Source organism: Pelecanus crispus, chromosome 1 (assembly GCF_030463565.1).
Source record: "Pelecanus crispus isolate bPelCri1 chromosome 1, bPelCri1.pri, whole genome shotgun sequence".
NCBI lineage: Eukaryota > Metazoa > Chordata > Aves > Pelecaniformes > Pelecanidae > Pelecanus > Pelecanus crispus.
This window is the reverse complement of record NC_134643.1, coordinates 60,268,601-60,295,766: the sequence shown is the minus strand read 5'-3', so window position 1 is coordinate 60,295,766 and position 27,166 is coordinate 60,268,601.

Below are 27,166 nucleotides of genomic sequence, written 5' to 3'. Positions count from 1 at the left end.
AGAGACAGGACTTCTTATGTCAGACCCTGCTTTTTAGACCATTTCCACAAAGATCCCTGGACTGTTTGCAGCAAACAGCTCCTTTGGTGAATTGTCCATGAACAGTTTCTTGCACATTTGTTTCTTGTTCAGAATTATTTGATGAATGATTTATGCAAACGCATTCTGTGCTTTGGCTGGGATGGATAACTAAGATTAGTTCAGATTAAACATGAAAACAACAAGGGATGAGGTCACTATGTTTCAGGACATCTTGTAGCAAAGTAGAAGAATATAAATGAAAAAAAATGTGAACTGGAATATGTGTCCTCACATCACTCTGACCTAGAGGGAAGCAAACTCCCTCTCTCCAACCCATTCCTTCCCTCCAGGCTCCTGAAGAATGTATTTCATATGGACTGTATTTATTCAAGAGTGTCCTCTCACAAGCATTTGGCTTTCAGCAGTTAGTATAGAACACCAACTCACACATGAGAGCACTGAATATTTTAGATTGGTTTTAACAATATGTCTTGAGTCCATATTTTGAAGTTAAAAAAGAAAGGAAAAAAGGAAGAGAACCTCTACAGCTGTGGTGATGAAATGTCAGGGGGTGGGGGGATTTCTGGCCTCAAGAAACAATTCCTTCACACACTGAGACCTTATCTGGAAAACTGCACAATTCTATTAAACTGAGACTTGTGGTCTTTCTGGTTTAGACTGGGAACCAAAGCAACAGAGAAACTCAAGAGGCACACTCCCAGCAGTGGAGTCGAATCTTGCATTTCAGATCCTATTAACACCAGTGCTGTGACAGATCCCACCTAGTTCCTCAATGTCTTTGCAAAGCTCCCAAGAACTTCAGAGTTAAAATAAGTTAAAGTTGTTAAAATAACTGGGTGTTAGGTACCACAGGTTTCTGTCTTACTCTTCAGGTCAGAGATCTAACAGCCCATAGGAACAGCCCCACCAGTTTCCAAACTCTTTACATAAATCAGCGTCTTGGTTTCCCATCCCTGACAGATGGCTAATAGCACTCACGGGATAGCTTAGAGAGGATAAACACCTTCTAGACTGCAAGGCACTTAGGTACCACAATGATGGATAAACACGTTAAAAAGTGAAGAGGCAGACCGGAAACAAGTATCACCTCAATCAGGAGCTGAGCTGACGCAGTGCCAGCTACACAAGAGAGCAATTACATTTTGCATAACCCCTGACTTCTGCACTACCTACAGTCCTGTTCACCTCAGCATCCACTGAGCTGGCAAGTCCCAGGAGCCTCAGGATTAAAATCACATGCTGGCTACCCCCTGCTTTTCAATGACTACCTACCTGTGTGCTAAACAGTAGTGCAGAAAGGTTTACGCTCAGGGACCCTTGGACGCACAGCATACATAACCTCTACTTTCACCCTCTCTCTGCTGGAGAAATGAGTGCCTCAGGGAAACACAGCCTTGTTAAACACAACCTGGGGGATTAGAGGACAGCATAGGGAAGATCAGTGGCATTGCTTTTGGCTGGTCCAGGGCAGAATGTCTCATCTTTTCTGTCACAAAACAGTTTGTTCCTTGCTGGGTGGCTCATTGCCAAGGTAATAAATACAAGTTTCTAAAAAGAAAGAAAATTAAAAGGAAAAATAAACACAGAGCAACGACTTGTTCTGCAAATTGACAGGAGACTTGCCTGAGGCAATGGATAAGGGGTGACAGGGATGAACAGCTCTCTTGTGGAGGCTTATTAGAGAGCGGACTGGAGTTCTTCTCAGATACTCTTTATGAGATGCTGCCATCTGGGAGAAATCCAGATTGGCAATTATCAGAGAGAACAATTCCAGCTGGCCACAACACTGCCAAAGCAGAAATTATCCCCTTACACAATGGCACTGACTCAGACGGCTTGCAACTTTTGTCAAGTTTGGGGCAGTTACACAAGGTCTGTCATTAGTCATGGTGGTATTTATTTGTATTATGGAGCCCTGCCCACAGGCCAGGACCCAATTATACCAGACAATATACAAATGTACAACAAATAGTTGTACAATGTCCCAATGTATGCAAAGGTCAGGGCAGAATCTTAGTCATTACCTCTGCTATATCCAGCCTGTGCCCCACAGCATCTGTCTATGATGGCTATCTACCTGCTTCCTACCAGCGTCCTATCTGTACAGGACGTAATATACCTGTAGTCCACCACTTTCCTGATTAACATCTGAGAGCAAATTATTTCTGTAAAGACCTTCTAACTACTACATTGTGGTAGTAGCAGCACCAAGACCTAGTACAATTTAGTAGTGCTCTTCCTTCAGCTGGACTTACTGAAACAGAAAAAGCAGATGTAAGGGTTATGCTCTGTTTGCAAAATGCTCATGGGATGGGTAAATTCTTTATTATTCTTACACTGGTTCCTTGCAGTGGTTCCTAGCAGTCTTGCCAAGGAGAGGTCTCTTAGGTATGCAGAGCATCTTTCTGCTGTGCTGGTGGTCCTGTGGTTGTGCAAGCCCCAAAGCCACCTGTGGCTCGTGGTAGTTCATAGAATCATAGAATCATAGAATCATAGAATGCTTTGGGTTGGAAGGGACCTTTAGAGGTCATCTAGCCCAAGCCCCCTGCAGTGAGCAGGGACAGCTTTAACCAGATCAGGTTGCTCAGAGCCCCATCCAACCTGACCTTGAATGTTGCCAGGGATGGGGCCTCCACCACCTCTCTGGGCAACTTGTTCCAGTGCTTGACCACCCGCATTGTAAAAAACTTCTTTCTTATGGCTAGTCTAAATGTCTAGTAGGTCTAAATGTAGTAGTAGTCTAGTAGTTCAGACCTAACTCTGAACTGTGTCCTGTGACAGGCAGCAGAGCTGCCTTCATACGGCTGTCATGAAACCTGAATCTAGGCAGGGCAAGGAAGTGAGGCAGCCGTGCTGGCATTGCCAAGCCATGGCAAAGGCCTGCTGACTGCCCTGTCCCCTAGTGACCAGGTGATGCCTCAAGGGATGTCTGCTCCTCTCCTGCCTGTGAGCCACGCCAGGACCTCCCATAGCTCTCAGGGGAAAGAAATGGGTCATATACTGGAACAGGGCATCTACCCACCGCTGAAACACAAATTGATGGAACAGAAGACATTTTTAGCCACTCATGGAATTTAAAATTGAAAGCAGTGAAAAAGCATGGAAAGGATCGTGATTCTCCTCAGTGGCCCCCTTATACTGCTGTAGCCCACGCAAGAGCTGTTATCTACCCTTGATCTCCCAGAGAGGAATACCTCTGGCACAGGCTTTGACAAAACAGTTCACAGTATCCCAAAACTTTGTTTTCTCCCTCAACAGCATGATCACTGGAGAAAGGTCTTCCTTCAGATGGATGGTAAAACCCTCCCAGATTATACAGAGCCCAGCTGATGAAGAGCACCCCAGCTGCAGCAGGACACTTTACTGCGCTAGACAGCAAGTAGATGCATAAGAAGTGAACACCCTTGGTGGAAGGGAAAGCCTTAGGAATGTTTTCTATCCCTTCCTTTTGGGACTTGTCACATCTCCCCCAGTGCATTCTCTCTTGTCAGACAAGAATTCTGGCAAAGAGGAAAATGTTTGAAAGCACCTCATTAATTAAGGGGCCTTGAGTTTTGCTGATTTTCCACGAGACTTCAGACTCTGAATTGACTTTTGAAAATAAGATGAGCTTTAGGCTCACTTAAGCACTCTTTGAACTTTATCACAATTATTTGCCTAAAGAGGGAGCATTTAAGGACTGAGATTTATCAGGAGGAAACATTGTTCTGAACCAAATTTCCACTGAAAGAGAAAACTGAAAAGATAAGTGATTTTGCATGAGAGGTGCTTGAGTAGTGAAGGTTTTCTTAGTAAAACAAGAACTGTCTGAGAGGCCCTTCTGCTTTCCCATTTACATTAGAAAAAAAGAGAAGCTTCCTGCTTCCTAAAAGAACTGAAAAAAGGAATGTATTCCAGAGTGAAATGTTGGTTTTGCATTTTTTTCCCCATGATACCTTTTTGTCAACCAGGAATTAAAGCAAAAGAGACACCAGAGGCCCAAATATAACCTGTCATCTGTGTGCCCACCTGGGTTTGGCTGGGTCTGTGTTCCCTACCTCTATCTTTTCCCTCACTGGCTAAAGGAGAATCTGAAGCAAGAACAGATAAAAGAGCCAGTTTGTTTTTGACTAGAGGCATGTGGGGTGCTCCAAGACTTTGAGGCAGTAGGAAGAACAGCATTAGTGAGTAAGTGGGAAAATTATCTCTAAATTAACTCTAAGTCTTGTGTCAGCCACTATTCTTCTCTAGAATGGTCCTGTCCTGTTCTGTTCCCCTCCAGCTTTTCACGAAAAGTCCAAACATGGAAAGATAGCACCTGCTGTTTCCCCATTTTGCATGTCAGCCCTTGTGCTCTGATTGTCCTCACCACCTGCACGTTTGTGTGTGCTGCAGTGCCATGTTGGTGCCTGCTTGATGGCTTTTAGCCCATAACATCACACATATGCTCAAGGCTGCTACCAGGGTCTCCACAGATGTAGTTTCCAGAGTTTATTCCCTTCTTGCACTTCTAGGGAGATGGCTGAGGAGACAAGGGTTTTTTGTACACATGGCACAGTGACTCTTCTCTGCAACACGTTGTGTTCCATCTCACAAAGCCATCAGATGTCATTTCATGTCATGACAACAATACAGAGATTGACAAATGACTGCCAGAACTGAGGGTCTTCCCCTGGTTTGTCCTTCTGCACCCAAGTATCAGTGCCAGGCAAAGCATTAGAAACTGTACTGTAAAAAGTAAGCCTAGATTACAGGAGTCTTTCTGAATTTCCATGCCGCAGTGCTTATCCTATCTGTGACCCATATCAGGCATATGCTAGTCACCTGCACTGTTTTGGTCTGCAGAGAAAGGAAACCTGTGTGAATACCCTAAAAAAGACTTGTGGTATGCTCCAACAGATGCATGGCATGCTCCAACCAGTCCGTTGTGGGGCATAGCCACAGACCATCCCAGAAATAAGTGTACAGCCAGCCAAAATTACTTTAACTTCAGAAATGAGATGTCAAAAAGAGAGGACTACGGAAGCTTTGCAGCACTATGCAAGGCCAGTTATGCAAGGCTCACTGAATAAACTGTGCCTCATTCAAACAGCTTGATCCTGGGATGCTTACAGAAAAGCACTGCTGAGTCCAGAGCTTGGGGTCAGTAGCTTTAGAGGGACCAGAGTATGTTGGCACCACACTAACAAGCTAGCAGGGTAACTTTAGGGACACACCGGTCTTTGACACCATACCAGCAAGTCCGCAACCTCACAAAGGCCTGACGCATGATAACTGATCCAACAGTTGTCCGCTGTGGCAGGAAACGTCAAAGTGGCCCATGCTTTGACATGACTCCAGCTGAATATGGGCATTTAGCCAGAAACTGCTCTGTGGTGGGATGTACTGCTTGCCTGTTTGCCAGGAGGGGCAGCTAATGTATCAAAAAATGTCAGGCCAAGATGTGGCAAGAGTCAGTCTTCAGGTTCCCCCCTAAACAGCTAGAGTCAATTTACTTTTTGAAGCCTGGAAGGGGCAGAGAACAGAAAGCACAAAAAAGCATGCAGGAACTGGGAAAAATGAAGCAGAGCGAGCCATCATTGGGTGAAGTCTGTCCTGTGCACAGGAAATGTTTCTTTGGGACAGTTTTAAAAGTTTCATTTTCTGCCCCTGCTCCAGAGGCCAGAGACAAGAAGCCTGACTATTTTTAAAGATAAGTTTGACGCATTATGAAGGAGCTTGTGTGACATGATAGGCTATTGCAGTCAGGAAATGGACACCCTGACCCAGGAGAAGCATTCCAGTGCCACGCTCCTGCGCTTGGGCTCTGGCCGTCTGCAGGCTTCACTCTCCTTCTCAGGAGGAGTCAGGAAAAGAAAAGAAAAGAAAGAAAAAAAAAAGAAAGCCTTTAATTTCAACTCAAGCAGAAGTAATTCTGAGGAAAATAGGACACTCTGGGAAGCAAACTCAGATGAACAAAAAAATATCTAAGGAGATGAGTATGTCAGAGGTACCCTTTAACTAACTGAGCAGTAGTGCTATTTCTGGGGTCTGGGGTTTGATATCAGGCCAGCAGTAGTAGTTGGGCACCAATGGCCTGTGACTTTCTGGGCTGACATGAAAGCACCAGCCCATGCAGGGTATCACAAACACCTGTGCCTCCAAATTAGCTGTGAGAACATGTTGCCACGGTGAGACCATACTAGCATGTAATCTGATGCAAAGCTCAAAAAGCTGGAGGTTTTGATCTTGACTGTTAAACAAAGACACTGGAAACTAATACCCCAAAGACTTGCTCTTTTATATCTGACCAGAAAACTTGAGAAGCTGAACAGTGGTTAAAGTTAAAAGCGACTTATCTGTTGGAAGTACAGGTCTCATCCTTGGCTGGAAGTCTTGACTTCTTCCCCCAGCCTGGGGAGGGCAGCTTCCCAGCTCCTGCCTCCTCACAGAAACAGCAAATGCACATTCACGCAGGAGGAGACCAAGAAGCCACCAAGAAAGGTGGGAGAGTTTCCCACTTGGCAGTTACAGTCTCTGGTGTTCTCCTGCTAGGAGGTGGAGCGACACGAGCCTCTGCCCTGCAGAGGGAGATGCTGTATGGGAGACTCTTGCCTGCTGCTGGTTTTTGCTCCCCTCCATCAGGGCTTATGCTGCCTCCATCTTCCCTTCTTCTCGGGTCCACTGTCACCTCTCATCCTGACACAGAAGAAAGGGCTTTGAGGTGGCAGTTGTATTAGAGGGTTTACAAAATCAAATGCTCAAAGGCAAGAGGCATCTTGGCCATGACTATATTAATAAATAAAATGTTGTCAGGCCATGTTTCCGGACTCCAGAACTAAATCAGCAATTTTGTTAAAGTGTTTGTACATTCCCTGTCACAGTTCTGGCCTGGACAAAGGGGGGTCCTCTCAGACAATTCCCTCAAGCAGTCTGTGATTTAGCCCAGGCCAGGAACAATTCTTCACAAGGAGCTTGCAGGCAGCCACCCACCTCTGGAAGGTAATGAGGTTTAATGGAGTGAATGCAGACCTTTCCATTCCAGTTGGTTTCAGTGCCAGAGAAAGATCCTACATTTAATGTTCTAGTACAACTGTAGCCTACAGTACCATTGAAGGAGCAGGGTAGAAAAGATTACAGGGTTTGGAAATATCTCTGATTTAACCTGCTCATAGTGTGAAACAGCATCATCCTTCACATCTCTTTCATAAGCAGAGCTGTGGCTGCTTCCTTCAGCTCTATCTCTGCTTACAAAATGGCCCACTGGCAAACTCATTGAAATAAACTAGAACAGGCATGAGACTCACCCTTTCGGAAGGTACTGTAGAGAAACAGCAGTACATTTCTACATCCAGGTGTCTGGAGTGGCAAAAAAATGTGGTGGGGAGGAGAGAAGGAAGACTGCTCAAAAAGAAAAGAAAATGAGGAGTGAGGGCAGGTCGTACAATACTAGGTTGCTGACTTTAACCATGCTTCAGGGATCTCATGCCAATTTACATTGCCTTGCTGATGCCATGCAAAAAGCCTAAATGTAGTTGCAAGTCAGGTTACAAACCTTCAGCTCCATTCATCTTTTGCATCAGAAGTACTTGGAGCACAACAGCAGTAAATTAGTGCCAGCTCTCCTGCTGAGATAATTCAAAGTATCTTTCCCTGCCCAGCAGGGCCTGATTTTTCATGTCAATTACATATTGTGATTAATATGGAAGCATTTGCTCATTTAACAGGGGGAAAACCCCAAACCCTAAAATCCACACCAGATAGGGCTTTTGGGGGGACAAAACTTGCCTTGTTTCTTCCTTTCCACTCAGTGAACCATTAATTTCAATGAAGAACTGCAACCAGTGATGGGCAATGATACAAAGAGATTGATAAATCCACTCTATTTCACCCTTACATACCTGTTGGGGTACATGTACATTCTGAGTGAGGCTTCTCAATCACCTCGGTGCTTGATATTGTCCCTACCTCCCACACCACTGATTAGTGTCACTCACCGAATGAGCAGAGAGGGCGCGGAGGCAGATTCTGCCAGCAGTAAGAAACCTACTTCAAATCAAACCTGTGAAATACAGCCTGAGATTCATGCAACGTAGGTGGAGGGAGGAGGAGAGGAAAACATCTTTCCCTTGAAGGACTCATGGCTGCTTTTATTTCTTGTAAAAAAGAAATGGTCTAGCTTACTAGAGGGGAAGCGAGAAGGTACATTGATTTTAGGAGCACTGTGTGATGTCTTGGCAATGCAATGGTTCAGGGTCAGTGGGTGGGGGAATATACCGGGAAATTATGCTACTTGTAGGGGGTCCCTGTGAAGGCAGGTGATCAATATCCATCTGCCAGAGGTAGCTAGATTGTCTATATGGGATTAGCTCCACGTGGCAGGAGCCCAAGAGACTCTGCAGTATGATACAGAAGTACGGAAGGAAGGGGGAGGGAGGTGGGAAGCTGGTTTTCATGTCTGCATGTTGACAGCCAACATCTTGGAAGCTCAATGCAGAAGGCTTTTGCTAAAGGTTGGTCTAAGGAGAGGTGACGCGTGGTGGCTAGAAATTGCACTGAGCTGCAAAGATCTGAACAGGAATCTCTCCAAAGCTTGAGAATGCCTGGGAATTGGAGCTGTGGTCACCATCCTGTGGAAGTGTTAATTTGGATGTTATGGAGTTGGGAGGAGGGCAGGGAGGGTCCCAAATTAAATCTGGTTGAAGATGAAGAACAGGAGTGTATGCCTCAGACTGGGGTGTGACAGAAATATCTGTGTTGCTTAGTGGTTATTCAGTGCACTTGAAGTCAGGGCTTTTGGAGCAAAAGGAGGGAAAGTCCTGTATGCAATGGGACAGAGATTCAACTGTATGGTATCAGTTCCACCTTCCGCAAAACTAGGCTATACGATATTGCTGATAGACACTGTGAGGCTTAGGAATGCCTGCAAAAGAGTACAGGGAAGCCCAAACACCCATCCCAAGAGATACCTGGAAGTCAAACAACAGTGGGTATGCCTGGTGCTGAGCACCCACCACTTCCACTGATGGCAGTGAGATCACTGTGGAGGAAGGGGATGGGGGAGGCTCGCAATCTTGTCGGACGGGGCTTTTAAATTAAGGCCATATCACTGAAGTCTCATGAGTGATGACATCTGCAGGATGAGGAGTCTGGACATGTCAATTTTGCTGTGGGAAGGGAAGAGTTAAGGAGAGAGGATGTAAAAGCAGATGGAGGGCTGGGAGAGAGCTCTTAAGGGTTGGAGTAGATGCTCCTGCAGTCTTGGGGGGGTAGGGGGTGGGTGTTAAGTACTGGGGGCAGTAGCTGCTCTTCCCAGCACTAGTCATCACCCCCCACCCCAAAGTTGGTCAGGAGCCCCAGCCAGCTTCAAGGGTCCTGGTGGAGGTGAGGTCAGCTGCAGGAGCAGGTCTGCCTTATGTCTATCCATCAGACTGCTGCTCAAGGCAGCTGCCTGTCCTGCCTGTACCCAGATCCACCTCCACTCGCCTTTCCTGTAAGGCCAGTAAAAGCAACAGATGCGGTAGTATACCAGCCCTTTGCAGCACTTAGCACATGGGAATCCACCCACTCCTTGGGGCTCCTACTACAACCCACAAAGCCATTGCTACCATTAAAAGGCCACTATCTGATTATGTACAATTAGGGATTATAACACAGCTTGATTCTACACCCTCTGAAACTGCTGACAAAGCCCTGCTAGGGCAGGAGTCTTTTCTAAGGCAGTGATGGGGTTCTCCACGTGATGTTCACACTTTGAGGAACTGATCATTTCACTGTCAAAAAAAAGCCATATGGCTGGATTCCATACACAAATGACTCCATCCAGAAATAGATGTCCAATTAAGGGAAAATATGTTTCCAAAAATAATCTTGTTTCCAACAGTTTATAAGCTTTCTTTTTTTTTTTTCTTAACTGACTTTTCATGTCAGTCAATTTGGGATTGATTTATTTTTAACTGAACTAGTAAACTCCTATACACCAAACCCCCTATGTAGAAAGAACAGTCTCTGCTATTTGGGGTTTTTTTAATAACAGAACGGCTATCAATTTTCCACTCCATCTTTTGCCCCAAAGCCTTTCATGTTATTGTAATGCAATGGTTCTGAGATCTGTTTTTAAGGGAAGCTGCAGAGGCTCAGAAGACCTCAAAAACAGGCCCTGCAAGCTTTCCAGGGCTGTTAAGGATGATAAAGAGAAGCAAAAATTTTAAGATGAGAAGAGATTAGTGCAATGATCTAGTTTATACCCCTAAGAAAGTACATCCAACAGTCCTGGCATCAAATAAATGACCTCTAATGAGGAAAAAAGGCTCAGACTTCACAAAGGAGATCCTTCTTCCCAGCAGAGATCCCCACACCCCTCACACATAATCATTCCTTGGAGGTAGGGAAGACACATGGGGAGAGGAAGGTGAAGCTGCTCAGAGCAGGTGCATGCTGGGCAGGTCTGGTTGCTTGGGGTGTTTGGGTGCCACATCTTTCTTTTGGGCTTGTCCATCTTTAGTGGCTCAGGATTACCGTTCTTCAGTGAGTCCTGGGCTTGGAGGGAGGTGACGGTCCCCGTACTTCCCAGGACTCCAGCGGGAACTGAGAAGCCTCCCGGAGAAGTGTGCTTTATAGGAGTGCTGGGCTGGAAAGAGCACTGCTGGACTAACATTGTCCAGCTGTTTTGGCACCAGGTTTCACCAGGTTTTCAACCCTCCCATGTTTCTTTGTTCTTCATCCTCCAATTCCTTTCATCACCCCAAAGGCGTGAGTCTTTGGTACAAGGCAATCACAAACACAGGAGAGGCCAGTGGCACGTGTGGAGGTACCTGCAAGGACCAGAGGGTGGGAAGGAGTAGAGGGGAGATTCAGTTCACCTTCACCACGGTTAATATGGATTTGAACCACTCTGGATATCAGCATGTGATCGGGGGCCTGCTGACCCTCACTGTGGGTGATCTCCCCAGGCTGTCCAGGGAGCCACCTTGTGATTACTGCAGGAGAGGTAAGGGAAAAGCACATTTCCAGTAACCTCAAAAATATTTAGGCATCTGTGAACTGGTGGGAAACCACTATCCTAAAGTCAATCAGCCTCCTAAAATCCTTGCTGGGCTTCTGTTTTGCCAGAGCTGCTCCGCAGGGGTTGGCATGCGGTAGAGGGGCTCCAGCTGTGCCCTGCAGCTGGCAGGGATGCGTGGGCAGTGGAGGGATGGGGCAGCACGTTTTCCCTGCCGGGGGCTGTCTAGAGAGCATCTATCGCACACCTTCGCCACTGCTGGCAGCCAGGATTGCACTGCAGCGCTGCACAGCCCCATCATCCCTTACTCGGAGACCGCTGCATAGCTCCCCAGACTGTTTCTAGGAGAGGTTGGAAGCGGGGGGGGAAAAAAAAAAAAAAAGAGGCTTTGAAAAAAAAGGTGGGGAAAAAAGCCATAAAAAATTGCAGTGACTGCCGGTCCTGGTACCTGCGGCCGCCATGGCTTCTTGCTGGGGTGGCTGTGGTGGGGGGCACGAGGCACCAGGATGCCATTTTGTGGCGCCTTCCCACCAGTGGCAGCCCACCAAGGCAGGGGGGTGGCCCCCACCCTGTGGCCCACACCCACCCTCCCAGCCCCCAGGCAGGCCCATGCACCGCAGCCCCACTCCCCGGACCGTGGCCGTCCACCTCAGTGCAAGGCAGACAGGTAGGGCCAGGCCCCAATGCCATCTTCTCTCCAGGGTGCAACCAAAATGCAAATTTCTGCACCAAGGGACTGGATTATTTGTGGGGGGAGCTGAAACGCTAGGGAAGGACTCTTCTTCTTTTTCATGACAGCAAAAAAAGTTGTCGTGACCCCAGTGCATCTGGCTTGAAAGTGGTCCCCGAAATAAAGCACCCCAAGACCGCACATAACTCGGGGCACAGAGGTGCCTTCGTGCACCCTGAGCCAGGGCAGCACAGCTGTGTAAACATGGCATCTCCTGGGGCAGCCCCTCTGCCCGGCTCCACTTTCCAGGACCATGTTTCTCCCCCTGCGACCAAGCACAGCGTGCGGCTCCCAGTGCCCCGGCTTTCCCAGTGGACCAGGGAGGAATTTTCTGACAGAAATGGTTCAAATTAGAAAATGTTGTTTTGTAAGCCTCATGCTTTTCAAGGAAAGCCACTTTAACTACTGTGAAGCCCGGTGGTGTACCGGTAACCGAAAGCCTGAGTAATTGCTCCTTTGCCATGTATGCCAGGCAAATTCTCTACTGGGAAATTAGATAGGGGTAAGGTCTGTGTCTATGGGCAGCTTGCCTTGGCAGCATTACAGGAAGGTTTCCGTGGCCCAGCATGGAAATTCTGGTCAAAGCAAGAGAGAAGGCAAAATAAAAGTCCTTGCAAACAGCTGTCAGGCAGGTGTTGTCCTCTGTGCTCACCTCAGAGTGCTCAGCCAACATTCAGAGGAACGATGAAGAGCCCGAAGTTTGGGAAGAGAAGATGGTGAAAATGAGTTCTCAAGCTTTATTCTAAGAAAAGTTCCTATGTGCAGAAGCAGAACTGAAAGAAAGATCTAGTACCTTCATCTCTGAATGAATTGTTCTTGACCTTCTTAGTCATTAGTCTCAACGCAATGAGTCAAGGCTGAGAGATTAAGACCACCTGCATTTGAAAGTTTCTCTTCCTAGCAAGTGGTTTGATGCTGTTTGGCTTGACTGCAAATTTGGCAATCCAACCCATGATATCCACTGAGTGGAGGGAAGTCTGTTGTGGCAGTACCAACCAAAACATTGTATGTATAACTTGGCATCCATCACAAGCCATTTGTGTTTGCCCCGGCATCTTGGTGTACCCCACGAGTGCAGTTAGCTTCTTTGGATTTTTTTTTTTTCTAGTTCTTTTCTTCAAAGATGACAATGTAGTTAAGTCAGATTTGGCAAAGGAATTTCTTGTGTACTCTGAAATAAACATGAGAGAGGTAAAGACCTATGGAAAATAAACTTTTGCGTGCAATTTTCTTTCATCTGATGTCCTTAGAAGCTTTTTCAAATTCTTTAGGGAAGACAAATTCCCTCCTGCCTATAGGTTTCCCAGGTGGTGCTGCCATTTCTGCCAAAGAAAAAAATACTTTAGACCAGAGAGCAGCCTCCTGACAAACCAGGATCCAAGTTTGGGTTCTCCCAAGTTTGGGAGAGGTTACAGTTCTCCTAGCCCAATGTTGTAACATGGGCTACTATATGGCATGGCATCAGGTGTGGTATCCTCTAGAGTAAATACCTATCCTTCCATTGCCTCTCTTTTCCCACCACAAATTCACATAAAAATTTTTCCTTCGAATCTGAGAGAATGAAGAGAATTGCAACATTTACTCCAAAATTGCCCATAGAAGAAGCCTTTGACCTTTCTATTTCTGTTCTTTATGACATCAGTGCAAAAGTGCCCTGGACGAGTCCTGGAAGATCCTTTACAGGAACTCTTGTGCTCTGTGTGCTGTGTAGTGATACACAGACACACATACACACTGGCACAGCTAGGTATGAACCTCATGTCTTGGAATATCACATCTCTTCATTTCTTTTCCTGTACCTTGAAGTTATCACATCCCACAGTCATGCACATATTTTGAAAACATAAGGAGCTGTTCCACATCTCCTGCTTTGTCTGCATCCAGTGCTCTGTCCTCTCCACGTTAACTCAAACAACAGTCACCAGAAGTGCTATAGTGGCCCTTCTGATCTTAAATTAAAAGAACAGGTTTGTTTTTTTCTTTAGAAAGTGGTAGAGATCTTCTGTAACACCTGAGGTCATCTTGTCTGTCCTTCAGTACAGCATGGCTAAATAATTTCCCTCCATAAACTTTGAGTTGAGCTCATAATTGAGCTAATGTTCAGTTTGTCATACTTCTTTTTTATCAGCAACTGAATTCAGTTTTGTTGCAATCTTCAACTCCTTTCCCTGGCTGCTCTATAACCAAGCCAAGCTGCCTCTTATCCTGACACTTTCTACCTGCTTGAATCACTGTTTGAAGTCCTTTGTGTCATGGTCCCTATTACTACAGATACAGTGTGTTGTCTTTCACGACCACTCAGAGGAGTCATGTGGAGAACAGGTAGACCCATTTGAGTATATTTTGTGTCTGACTGGTGTTGCTTCTGTACAGTTTAAAGCTGTGTTGAGTGTATGAAGTCAGGTAATGAAATAACAACACATTACCTTGTGCAATAGGATGTAGCATTTAGAAGCCAATGAGCCAAAGTCTGTCTTGTGGAAGTAAATGGCCTTTCCTGGAGCAGATTACATGAAGAAGAGAAACAGCAGGAGTCAACAACTGTATTTCAGGCAGATTATGCTTATATGCAACTTTTCTTGAGGAACATTAGAAGTTGCTCTACAAAACTGCATGTGGCTTTCTGTAACAGTCATGTCAGTGCAAAGGTGAACCTCCAGCAGAAAGTGGGCACATAGCTTAAGGAATGACAGTCATGCTCATCTCATTTTTTTCACATTCATGTGGAGTGAAGCCCCTGTAGCATTACTAGCAGATTACTTTTACCTTGTTGGGAAATGGTCATAGTGCAATCCTCACTGGCAAGAACAAGCTGGCTCAGTAAGGTTGTCTAAGTCTCTGTGGAACAGGGACTATTCATCTTTGGTGTCTTGTGCTTTGTCCAAACACATTGCTAACCCTCCACTGCTTATAATAAAGGTAATACCTCAAACAGATTGAAAGCCCTTCATTGAGAAAGGACGTTTTTTTCTTTCCTGTTCAGGCAAACAATGTCTTGTGAAAGGCTAGGAAAGATGCTGTATAATGAAATTACGAAGCCATTCATCTGAATGTGGAACTGACATAGTCCATTGCTATGTCTGTGGTCAAGAAGCAGGTTGAACCTGAAGATGCAAATATCCTTCCCCTTGCCCCAGTTCTCATGTCCAACATCTGTCTAGATGTTGTTGTGTGAGCAGCTGTCTCACACCTGGGGCATTGGGCAGTAACAGTTATCTAAGTGGGAGAAAGAGTCTGAACTTTAGGATTTACTGGGGGGTTGGGAGGAAGAAGTCTCTTGTACTTGGGTCAATCAATATCTCCTCCAGTAATGCAGGTGTCAACATCCCAAGGAAATAAAGAGAAGAAAGATGAACTAAAACCAGTCACTGCTAGTTAAAGCTCTTCCTTTTTTTCCTTTTTCTTTTTTTTTTTTTTTTATTTTTCCTTGCTCAGTTCCCCAGAGGACTACTTCTTGAGTCAGCTGTGCTGCGGTACCAGGTGTGACTCAAACTGCTACTTGACTAATGTTTGGTACATCATTCATAATCTTTCCCTGCAGCCTGGGTGGGCAAATATGTTTCCCATTCCTGTCTCTGTCACAGGCCAAATCCCAATTATTCAGATATATTTCAGGAAAAAAACCCAAACAAACAAGTGAATTCATGACAACTAGTTTAGGCTGTACTGGGGTTTTGCATTAATTAGTCCATAAAAAAGAATTTTCTTAAGACACAACAATCTGCAACTCAAGGAATGGAGCAAAACTTGGTATCATGTGATCTCAGCCTTCCCTCTGAGTCCCCTCATGATGTTCACCATTTGTTTGTGAACTGCATGATGCCTTCTACCACTTACTAGCTGGGCATGATACGTACCAATAACATGGCTGCAAGGGAAAAACTGTCCCTGAGTAATGTAGTTGGCTCCTCAGTCTGGTTACGTCATACTGACAGGAGCTCATGTGTCCTGAATTAGCCTCACAAACCTTGGTAAAATGCAGCAGAAGTCCTTTTGGATTAGCAAAACCCAGATACAGAATCTACTCTGGGAGAAAAAGTCATTCTCTTCTCACACCTATTCCAAACAAAAATACCCTACTATTGTTATGCATACAGTATGGGCTTAAAAATTTGATTCTCAGTTACCTTTTTTCTTTCCTTTGGAAATGTAAAAGTGCATTCATGAGGTGGATGTGCCTTTTGGGAACTTCTTCTGAGCAAGCATAAATTTTATTTGTTCTTATAACTGCCTTGTCAGTATGCAGCCTACAGAACAAGACTGCAGCCATGATGCTACAGTACTGTGTATGGTTCTTAAAGACTATGAAGTGCTCTTGTTTCCTGTTTGAGGGTGAGATCATTTCATTCATTCAGGCACTGAGGAGATGGGCAGAGTAGAATCATAGAATCATAGAATCATTTAGGTTGGAAAAGACTTTAAGATCATCCAGTCCAACCATTAACCTACATTACCAAGTCCACACTAAACTAATCAAGGGTAGACTAGACTAAACCATGTCCCAAAGTGCCACGTCTACCTGTTTTTTGAATGCTTCCAGGGATGGTGACTCCACCACCTCTCTGGGAAGCCTGTTCCAATGCTTGACCACTCTTTCAGTAAAGAAATTTTTCCTAATACCCAATCTAAACCTCCCTTGATGCATTTCCTCTCATCCTGTTGCTAGTTACCTGGGAGAAGAGACCAACACCCACCTCACTACAACCTCCTTTCAGGTAGTTGTAGAGAGCGATAAGGTCTCCCCTCAGCCTCCTCTTCTCCAGGCTAAACAACCCCAGTTCCCTCAGCCACTCCTCATAAGGCCTGTGCTCCAGACCCTTCACCAGCTTCGTTGCCCTTCTCTGAACATGCTCCAGCACCTCAATGTCTTTCTTGTATTGAGGGGCCCAAAACTGGACACACTATTCCAGGTGTGGCCTCACCAGCGCTGAGTACAGGGGGACAATCACCTCCCTGCTCCTGCTGGCCACACTATTCCTGATACCAGCCAGGGTGCTGTTGGCCTTCTTGGCCACCTGGGCACACTGCTGGCTCATGTTCAGCCGGCTGTCTACCAACACCCCCAGGTCCTTTTCAGCCAGGCAGCTTTCCAGCCACTCTTCCCCAAGCCTGTAGCGCTGCATGGGGTTGTTGTGACCGAAGTGCAGGACCCAGCATTTGGCTTTGTTAAACCTCACACAGTTGGCCTCGGCCCATCGGTCCAGCCTGTCCAGGTCCCTCTGCAGGGCCATCCTACCCTCCAGCAGATAGACGCTCCTGCCCAAGTTGGTGTCATCTGCAAACTTGCTGAGGGTGCACTCAATCCCCTCATCCAGATCATTGATAAAGATATTAAACAAGGCTGGCCCCAAAACAGAGCCCTGGGGAACACCGCTCATGACCGGCTGCCAACTGGACTTAACTCTATTTACCACAACTCTCTGGGCTCGGCCACCCAACCAGTTTTTTACCCAGCGAAGACTATGCCCGTCCAAGCCATGAGCTGCCAGCTTCCCAAGGAGAATATTATGGGAGACGGTGTCAAAAGCTTTGCTAAAGTCCAGGTAAATGACATCCACAGCCTTTCCATCATCTACCAGGCGGGTCACCAGGTCATAAAAGGAGATCAGGTTGGTCAAGCAGGACCTGCCTTTCATAAACCCGTGCTGACTGGGCCTGATCCCCTGGTCAACCTGCACTTGCCTGTTGAGTTCACTCAATAGGAACCTCTCCATAATCTTTCCTGGCAGAATGACCAGCCAGTAGGAAGAGGAGACAGAATCATAGAAAGTTTTGCGTTGGAAAGGACCTTTAAATCATGGAATCATAGAATTGTTTAGGTTGGAAAAGACCTTTAAGATCATCCGGTCCAACCATTAACCTAACACTACCAAGTCCACCACTAAACCAATTAAGGGTGGAGTAATAATTTCATGTTTCCTGGCTTGGTGGCTGGATTATTTTTTAATGAAAGTAAAAGCTAGGAACCATTAAGGTTGGAAAGCATCTCTAAGATCACCAGTCCAACTGTCAACCCAACACCACCATGCCCACTAAACCATGTCCCAAAGTGCCACATCTACATGTTTTTTGAACACGTCCAGGGATGGTGACTCCACCGCTTCCCTGGGCAGCCTGTTCCAATGCTTGACTACTCTTTCCGTGAAGAAATTTTTCCTAATATCCAATCTAAACCTCCTCTGACGCAGCTTGAGGCCATTTCCTCTCGTTCTATTGCTAACCAACACCCACCTCACTACAACCTCCTTTCAGGTAGTTGTAGAGAGTGATAAGGTCTCCCCTCAGCCTTCTCTTCTCTAGGCTAAACAATCCCAGTTCCTTCAGCTGCTCCTCATAAGACTTGCTCTCTAGACCCTTCACCAGCTTCGTTGCCCTTCTCTGGACATGCTCCAGCACCTCAATGTCCTTCTTGTACTGAGGGGCCCAAAACTGGGCACAGCATTCCAGGTGCGGCGTCACCAGTGTCAAGTACAGGGGGATGATCACTTCCCTACTCCTGCTGCCTACACTATTCCTGATACCAGCCAGGATGCTGTTGGCCTTCTTGGCCACCTGGGCACACTGCTGGCACATGTTCAGCCAGCTGTCAGCCAACACCCCCAGGTGTCCTTTTCCACCAGGCAGCTTTCCAGCCACTCTTCCCCAAGCCTGTAGTGTTGCATAGGGTTGTTGTGACCGAAATGCAGGACCCAGCACTTGGCCTTGTTGAACCTCATACAATTGGCCTTGGCCCATCAATCCAGCCTGTCCAGATCATCTAGTCCAGCTCCCTTGCCATGGGTAGGGACATCTTCCACTAGATCATGTTGCTCAAAACCCCATCCAACCTGACCTTGGACACTTCTAATGGTGGAGCATCCACAACTTCTCTTGGAAACCTGTTCCAGTGTCTCACCACCCTTATAGTGAAGAATTTCCTCCTTATATCTAATCTAAATCTGCCCTCCTTCAGTTTAAAACCACTGCCCCTTGTCCTGTCACTACAGGCCTGGTGAAAAGTCTCTCTCCATCTTTCTTATAAGACCCCTTTATATATTGAAAGGCCACAATAAGGTCTTGCTGGAGCCTTCTCTTCTTGAAGCTAAGCAACCCCAACTTTCTTCACAGCAGAATTGTTCCAGCCCTATAACCATTTTTGTGGCCTTCCTCTGGACTCACTCTAACAGGTCCATGTCTTTCTTGTACAGGGGACCCCAGAACTGGATGCAGTACTCCTGGAGGGTTCTCACAGGAGTGGAGTAGAGGGAGAGAATCACCTCCCTTGACCTACTTCTTTTGATGCAGCCCAGGATATGGTTGGCTTTCTGGGCTGCAAGCAGACATTGCTGGCTTATATCCAATTCTTCATCCACCAGTATCCCCAAGTCCTTCTCTGCAGTGTGGCTCTCAAACAATTCATCATCCTGTCTGTACTGATACTGGGGATTGCCGTGACCCAGGTACAGGACCTTGCACTTGGCCATGTTGAACTTTGTGAGGTTCACATGGGCCCACTTCTTAAGCCTGTCAAGGTCCCTCTAAGATGTCATTCCTTCCCACTAATGTACCAGCTGCACCACTGAGGTTGGTGTCATCCACCAGCTTGCTGAGGATGCACTCAATCCCACTACGTATGCCATTAATATTAAATAGTACTAATATTAAATAGTATTGGTCCTAGTATGGACCTTTGAGGGACACCACTCATTACATGGTCAGGACACACCACAAGGACACCACTCTGCCTCCACAGAGTACATACCTAGTACCACTTTTGCCATTTGCTCCAGTCTCACCCCAGTGAGAACAACCTAACAGGGAAAAATTCTGATGAATATGAGCCTTGGTTTGCATAGGAATTTGTAGCCAAACCTTTACTATCCAGAATTCTTAATAGCCCTCTATGGTATCCCACCAGGCTATTGTCCAAGCAGAGAAACCCTGCACTTGGCCAGCTCTGACACCAATCAGTCTAGTGCAGAGGATGAGAGTTAAATAAAATGGTCGGTAATGAAAAAAACCTGAAAACATCTCAGCAGTTTCTCCTATAAAAGGATCTGTCTGAGCCCATCTGGTTTCCTGCAACATTTACCCACCCATGCAGCTTTAAAGTTCATGTTTAAGGACCACCTGCTGAGTTGAGAATGAGTTTGCTGCTGTTAACTTAGGACTGGGGCTGGCAGTCATGCCACATGGATTTAGCCATGACGTCTTTGAGAGTGCAGAGCTAGGACACGAGAACAACAGTGTGTCCTTCTCCTTGAATGCTCTCTAAGGGGGAGAAATGAAAGACAGTAAATATGAAGCAGGGAATATAAATTGCAGCATGACTTCCCCAGGAAACCAAGCCTCCCTCGAAGTCCCAAACCACCAAAGAAGGAACCAAAGCCCATCTTCATGTGGCAGGAGTTGGGTAACTGTTGTTGATTGGGATGGAGCCCGGCCTTTGAGCAGCAACATGACAAGTTCATTTTGACTCACTTCCATGGATATCTGCTTCTACTACATCTGCTGTAGGGAATTGCAGTTTGAGGGCTTAGCACTTTAAACAGATCACAGATATTGCCAGAAAAGGCACTAATAAAAGGGGCTCATACTGCAGCTGATGAATAGATGCAGAGCTGGTTTCCAAGTTTCTACTGCATCATGAGCAGAATGAAATGAGTGGTCCCAAGCCTATGGCAAAAAAATTTGCTGTACGAGTCCAGGTCTTTGAAAGGTCTCACACCCACTGAAATTAATGAGTGTTGAGAGGCTGTGTACCTTTGGGGGTCCAGAACAAAACATTTAGTTCTGTGTACTAACTATAGGCTTTGTGCTGTACATACATACACACACCCACACACACACTCTCTCATCACAGACTTAATTTTAAGCTAAGCACTCCCAACAGGAGTGAAATTAAATGCCTGAAGAAAGGTTATTTATTAAATTTATTTCTAAGATGCTTTGCCCTCAAGATGCAAACGAAATAGGTTCTCTCTCTCTCTCTCAATATATACTCTCAAGTATGTATTATCTCTTATCTCACCACCGGTCCTTGAAAGGATGATGTACTCTGCAGCACTTAGTCTGTTTTGGTCTATTTCTAACATTGAGAGGCTCTAACACACTTTTCTTCATAGATATAATTAACTCCCTTACTGCTGAGGTGGATGCAGTGTTGAGAGACAGATTTGCCCATCTTCAACCTGACTGTAGGTGGAAAAGAAAAAGTATTGCTTCCATTTCTATTTTTCCCCACTGTATATTGCCAAAAGGATTGGTACTGAAGACTTCTCAGTTATGAGCCGCTATGTGTATGAACACAGGCACGATGAAGTTAAGAGAGGAAATGTTTCTCAACCATCATACATGAGATCTGTAAATTCATTCCAATCAGGCACAGCTGCAAGCTATCCTCAAAACAGAGCAATGAAGAAAGAAAATCCTCTTTCTCTTGTCGTACTAGCTCTTTTCCATAGAGAATTCTGAGTGCAGGTAGATCCAGATGTTACTGTCAGTGAGGTCGGAGGGGAAGTTGCAAGCATAGCTCACAGGAAAAAAAACCCAAACTCTCTGAACACCATATAGCAGGCTCTCACATAGCCTGTTGTTCCCAAACAGATCCTTCATGCTTTGCAGTATGTCAGTTAGTGCTAGGCACTGAAATCTTTTCTCCCTCCTCTCTCTATTTTACTTTTCAAAGAGACTCCCTTTGGGAGGGAGTAGTCCCATCAAGATAGTAACAGCCTCAAAGGTGTATGAAGGCTTTTAGACAGCCCTGGTTGCTGGAGTAGAATATGAAGGCTGAGTTATTTGTCTAGGGCTCCAGCACACTGCTAGAGAGTTTGGTCGTTCAAAAAGGGTTCAGCCAGCCATCTGTTGAGTGGAGAGTGTTATCTAAATGCAGCCAGTATGAAACTCAGCCCTGGTTTTTTTCTTCTTTTTTTAAAGCCTACTCCTTTAGAGCCTAGGCACCCAAGTCAGGCAGGGATTCATCACTCAAACCTGGCCTCCTGAAGGCAAGCCCTTGCCAAAATGGACTGCAAGGAACAGCTCATTTTTAAAAGACCAGAGGAGTGTGAGCTGAGTGACCTATGTGGTAACAGGCATGCACCTGAACCTTGTTTGCTAACCACACTGTTGGATGGAAGTGGCTGGAACTGAATTTTTTGGAGGTCAGATGTAGGCAAAGTATGACTGGTTTCTGCCAGATTAGGCAGAATGAGGTCACTTCTGAGGATTATAAATGAATTTAGGCAGATGAACACTGGTTGGCTTAGACCCACCCAAGCTGGTGGAAGATCAGGGCATAGCAGAGGCAGAATGTTAGAAATCAAGGAGGGGTTACAGATGAAAATGTAAGCATGTAAAGTATTACACAGAAGGCTTTGAGGTTCATACACTTGGATTTAGGGACCTCACTTCTGCCAGTAGCATGTTTTAGATATTTACGTCCTTTATTATCTCAGTCTAGGGCCTTTTTCTTTGGAAGTGAGAAGATTAGCAGTGACCCAAGTGACACCATAGTTCATTAATCTCCAGAGCACTTCATTCCAAGTTCAGCCCAAAGGTCTTACACTGCTTTGCTTTGTATGCAGCATCTGTAATCTATCTGGGTATTTACACCACACCACTGTTTCAACTGAACATCTACATACAGGATGTCCTTTGACAACTGCTGAAATCCAACCACATCAAAGCAAGAACCATTTACTGGCAGATGGCACAACTTCATATATCTTCCTACACAAGAAGCTCACAATTACCCTCTGTCATGCAGTCGGCAGCCTGGCCTAGTGGACAGCTGAATGACTGAAGCATGAAACAATGGATGTTCTGTTGCCTGGCTCTACCTCAGTTTACCCTCTGTAAAATGGGGCTAACTGCACAGTACTGCAGGTGGAAAGCACAGATAGGTCTCTAAGGTCTAAGGTAAAAACAGTATAGCAAATAACTCAGGCATATTGTAAGAAGGGTGCTGTTTCAGACTGTATTTTATAGAGTGGGAGTTTTAAACTGGATGAAACAGAGTTCTTAATTACCATTAAACATCAGAACAGAGCTTGTCCCAGATGACACTCACAGTCAACAAGTCTCTGATCTAAAACAGACAAGGAAGATACAGCATAGTTGAACTAGAAAAACCATAGTAGGAAATATGTTAAAGATTATTTTCTAATCATTCTTGTTGTTATGAGCTAGCAATTTGTGACTGTTACAAAGAACTCGATTTGGGGACAGAGAATTTTAACCAGAAAGAAAAAAATTGATTACTTTATGCACTGAGAGATCATTTCAGCTGTAGAGGGAACATGGCAAAAGACATAGGGACGGCAGCTTAAACGTGACATGCTGAAATTAGCTGAGGGATTAGCTGGGTTAGCAATACATGCTATTATCAAGGCAAAACCAAAATGCATAAAAAGTTTCTTTCTTTTGATTTATGAGCCAGCTTTGTGAAATCATCACATCCTTAGCGCTAGCACCATGAGAAAACTCCAAGTCCATCTTTCTTCCCGTACAAAACCACACAGATTAACAGCTCGTGTTAGGAAACTCCCTCTATCACGTTACAGCAGAGCGATTGTCAGAATGATGCTATTGCTCTTCAGAAGGCACTGAGAGCAGTAAATAGCCTTTGGGGGAAGGCAGTTGTTCCTCCATTTCCAACCCGCATTTCATTTTTCATTCTTCCTTACCGACCCCACAGGTCCATCTTCCCTCAGAGGCGGATAACTGCAAACGTGGCACATGGCATGCCCTGCCTGCTTTTCCTCCATCTCTGTACAGCTTGTCTGAGTATGTCTGGTACAAACCCATTTCTCAGCGCTGGCTCTCCCACAGGCTCTGCAGGGACACAGTATGGCTGGTTTAGGCAAAGCTCTGTTGGTTTTTTCTCCTTTCTCCCCAACCAACTCACAGTTAATCCATGACATACTACATCCCTCAAAGGGCACCAGACTATTCATCCAGCTGACAGGTGAGTGAAAAAATGCAGACCCACTTTGACACCCTATCAGCTACTCTCCAGATAACCCAAAAGCTCACCAAGAGCCAAGAGGACAAGCCTGCTGTCATGCAAGCCCTGGGCAGAGCAATCCCAGATCTTAGTGAGGGTATCAGCTCCAGGAATTTTCCACCCCTTTGGTGAGAGTGTGGATGCTGAACTTTAACTTGAAGAAGAAAACAGATAGACATGTTGGGGGAGGACAGAAGATAGCAAAACTTCAATGAATAAAAGCACCATTAATTATACACACTAGGAAGCAACAAGAGACCCACAAGTTAAGCATGGAGACATAGAGAATTAAGTGCTAATAATCCAGAAGGTATTCCACCCAAAGCTATTCTGTCACTGGAACATTTGAACCTGCTTTAAGGACAATCTAAAATAAGATCAGACACCCAGCAGCTGCATTCATACCGAGCCTTCCTTGCAGAGGGGAAACAGGAAACAAGTATCATTTTCTTTAACCTCGACTCCAGACATAAGGCTGCAGCTAAGATATACATGGCAGTATTAGCTTTAAAGTAGCCTTCTTGGATACCAAACGCAGCATAGCTACAGCCCCTTTCTCAGCCCTACAACCTGGGTAAATTCACAAGTTCCTAGACAAGGGTATCTGTGTTGCACTCATTGTTAATACCTGAGGTAGTTAACCAGAAAACTGTTTTGGGATCATGTCTACTGCTGGATTGCAGGGTAGCCATACCAGCAACAGCCTTCTCTCACCAGCTCTGGGCAAATCCAGTAACCCAGCCCCAAAGCCCCATGACATGTATCTGAGCCAGTGCCTTAAATGAAGTGGAATAGCCTCATGTCTAGGCTGTCCCTGATGACCTCACGGCACTTGTATTTGCATGTGCATAGCCCAAGTGACGTTCGGCCAGCTGAACTGCAGTTTATCTCAGCATGAGGTGCTTTTCTTGGGACATGGTAGGAGGGGCCAAGACTCCAATACCTTTCTCATCCCAAATACACATTGCCTTGTCCATCCAGCTACTGGCCACACTGGTATGCCCTGTGCCAGGCTGTGCTTTCCCCAACAGAGACCCAGAGCTGTCTCTGCCATAGCTTACCACAAGTGGCCTCTAAAGGGCTGGGGCGTAAGGCAGAGGCAGCTTGTTCTGTTTGTACATTTACAGGGGATGAAAGCCAAACTGGGAAAGGACTTTGGTACAGTGCAGCCAAGTGACTATAAAGTACTGCTTTAAAAAGCCACAAGGTCACCTTTACTGACATTTAGATAAGGATTTTATAGAAGTCACAGGACTTGGGGATTGGCTTGTGCCTACAATCACAGGGGAGGGATGGATTTATGTGCTGGTCAGGAAGGCTACATTGTTGTGACTCTTTCATGTTCATAAATGCTTATTTATTAGCCTGTTGGATAAAAGAGGCTGATCAGAATTTCTCTTCTCATTTAATGTAGTTCCAGGTGGCTTCCTTGACTCTGCCAGCACACCTTCATGAAATTTAACACTCCGCTACTTACCAGTACTCTCCAGGTGCCATGTCCTTGCACAGTCTGTCTTCTTTCTCACTTGGTTAGACCTTTGCACAACTTGGCTTCATGGCAATACTTCATTTAAGCACAATGTGAGAACTAATACATATCATCCCTTCAAATGAAGAACCAGCACACAAACATGCAAGAATCTGAAGGTTTTGGACAGAGGGTCTTTGCTGATGATGTGTGTTGGGAACCTGGTGCTTGCTTGCGTATAGATATCCATATGTGCATGTGTGCTCAGTCTGAGAAGCAGCACAGATTCTGATTGTTAAGGCCTGCACAGCCTGAAAAAGCAATGATGCAGCCTTGAGCAAACCTGAGAGCAATGAGTCCAGGAAAGTGGAGGACATGATCTGATGCCATGAAACTTCTGGAAAAAACATTATAGGCGAGCAAGTCTACATCAAAGAAACACCTGGCTCCACCACTGGTTTCTTTTCCTCAGTGGCAAAACATACAGGACAGGTTTTGGCCAGGTTGCAGAAAACACAGGGATCATGACAAAAATAATCCTCACCTGAAAACATGTGGTATAGGTGAGCATTTGAGTCTCCTTATTAAACTACAGTGCCATATAGACATTACAACATTTAGGCATTCTCTGTGCTTCAATACCCAGAAACCAGACGTATCTGTTCAGTGACTGTGGTGTGGATTGGGAACTTCCCTGCCTTTTCCTCATGTTAGCCTTGCAGGGAGATGCAAGCATGAAGAATACCACAAGCTTCATGCTAATGTGCTAAATATTTAACATAACTAGTCACTGGAGCCCCATCCCTTTCTCCCACTGAGGTGACCAAGAGACAGATCACAAAATTAATAGTATGGTCCCCAGAACTTGTTTCTTGATGCCACTTGATGTTGGCAGGTGTGTTGGAGCCAGGCAGGATCAGCAGGCAGAAGTTAAGACAAGGGGGACAGGCAGCACAGCCTGCAATATTCTTGCACCCTGGCTGGGGCTGACTGGCTCATTCGCACAGTGCCTGGGAAGCAAGGTCCTGCTGCCTGCATCTGAGACCCTGATGAGTCTCCAGTGTCTGACACTGAAGCCCGAGAGAATGCAGACAGGTCACTAGCTTGGTGCCATGGGGAGCTCTGCCGTGCAATGGAAACCACAGCAGTGGGAGAAGAATCATATGTCAAGTGCAAAGCAGCAAGGATGTTGTTCAACCTAAGGGCGGATGCAGGTGTATAACCCATTTTCTGCCAGAAACAGCATTATTAGCAAAAAAGAAATTGCAGGAGTGCATGGAAAGCATAGGACAGCCATAAACCTGACCTGGCTGTAGTCAGTGTGTACGTGCTGGAGCAAGGAGGCTGGCAGCCACACAAGCCACATCCCATCGTGTGACCAGGAACGTGTATGTGACACCAAATGGTGCTAACGGCGAGGAGGGCTGGGCACAAGCACCCATCCTCCTTATGTAAAGCTATTCCTGGAAAGGAGGCAGGAAAATTTCTGGGCTTACGCTGATATGGTTTATCTCCACTAAGGGACTTTGTCCCATACCTGAACTAGAAAAGCTACGTGTGCTAGTAGCACAGTGGAAAGGGTGACTTCAACACAGATGCTGAACCAATAAAGCGTGGAGCTGAAAAACCCTTCTTCCACCATCCCCTTTCCTCTAGGAAACTTCCCTTGTCCCTAAAGCAGGGGCTTTTGCAGGAGCTTTATAGACTCACTGTGTGGGAATTACATATATCACTACACTATGTCAGGACTGCAGCCAAGGGCATACTCAGTATGCAGAGTAGCAAAGGTGCAGACACGTGGGTTTCACCAGAAGCATCCCAACCCACTGAGCCTGCTGGAGATAGCTCCACTGTTATTGGTATCTGAACTTGCTGGTTCATTTCAGCTTGGACATCATCACTGACGCATAGGTACAACCAGAAAACCTACATCAGGCCCCACATCTGACCAGCACAGGTTTAAGGATGGACCCTAGTGCACTG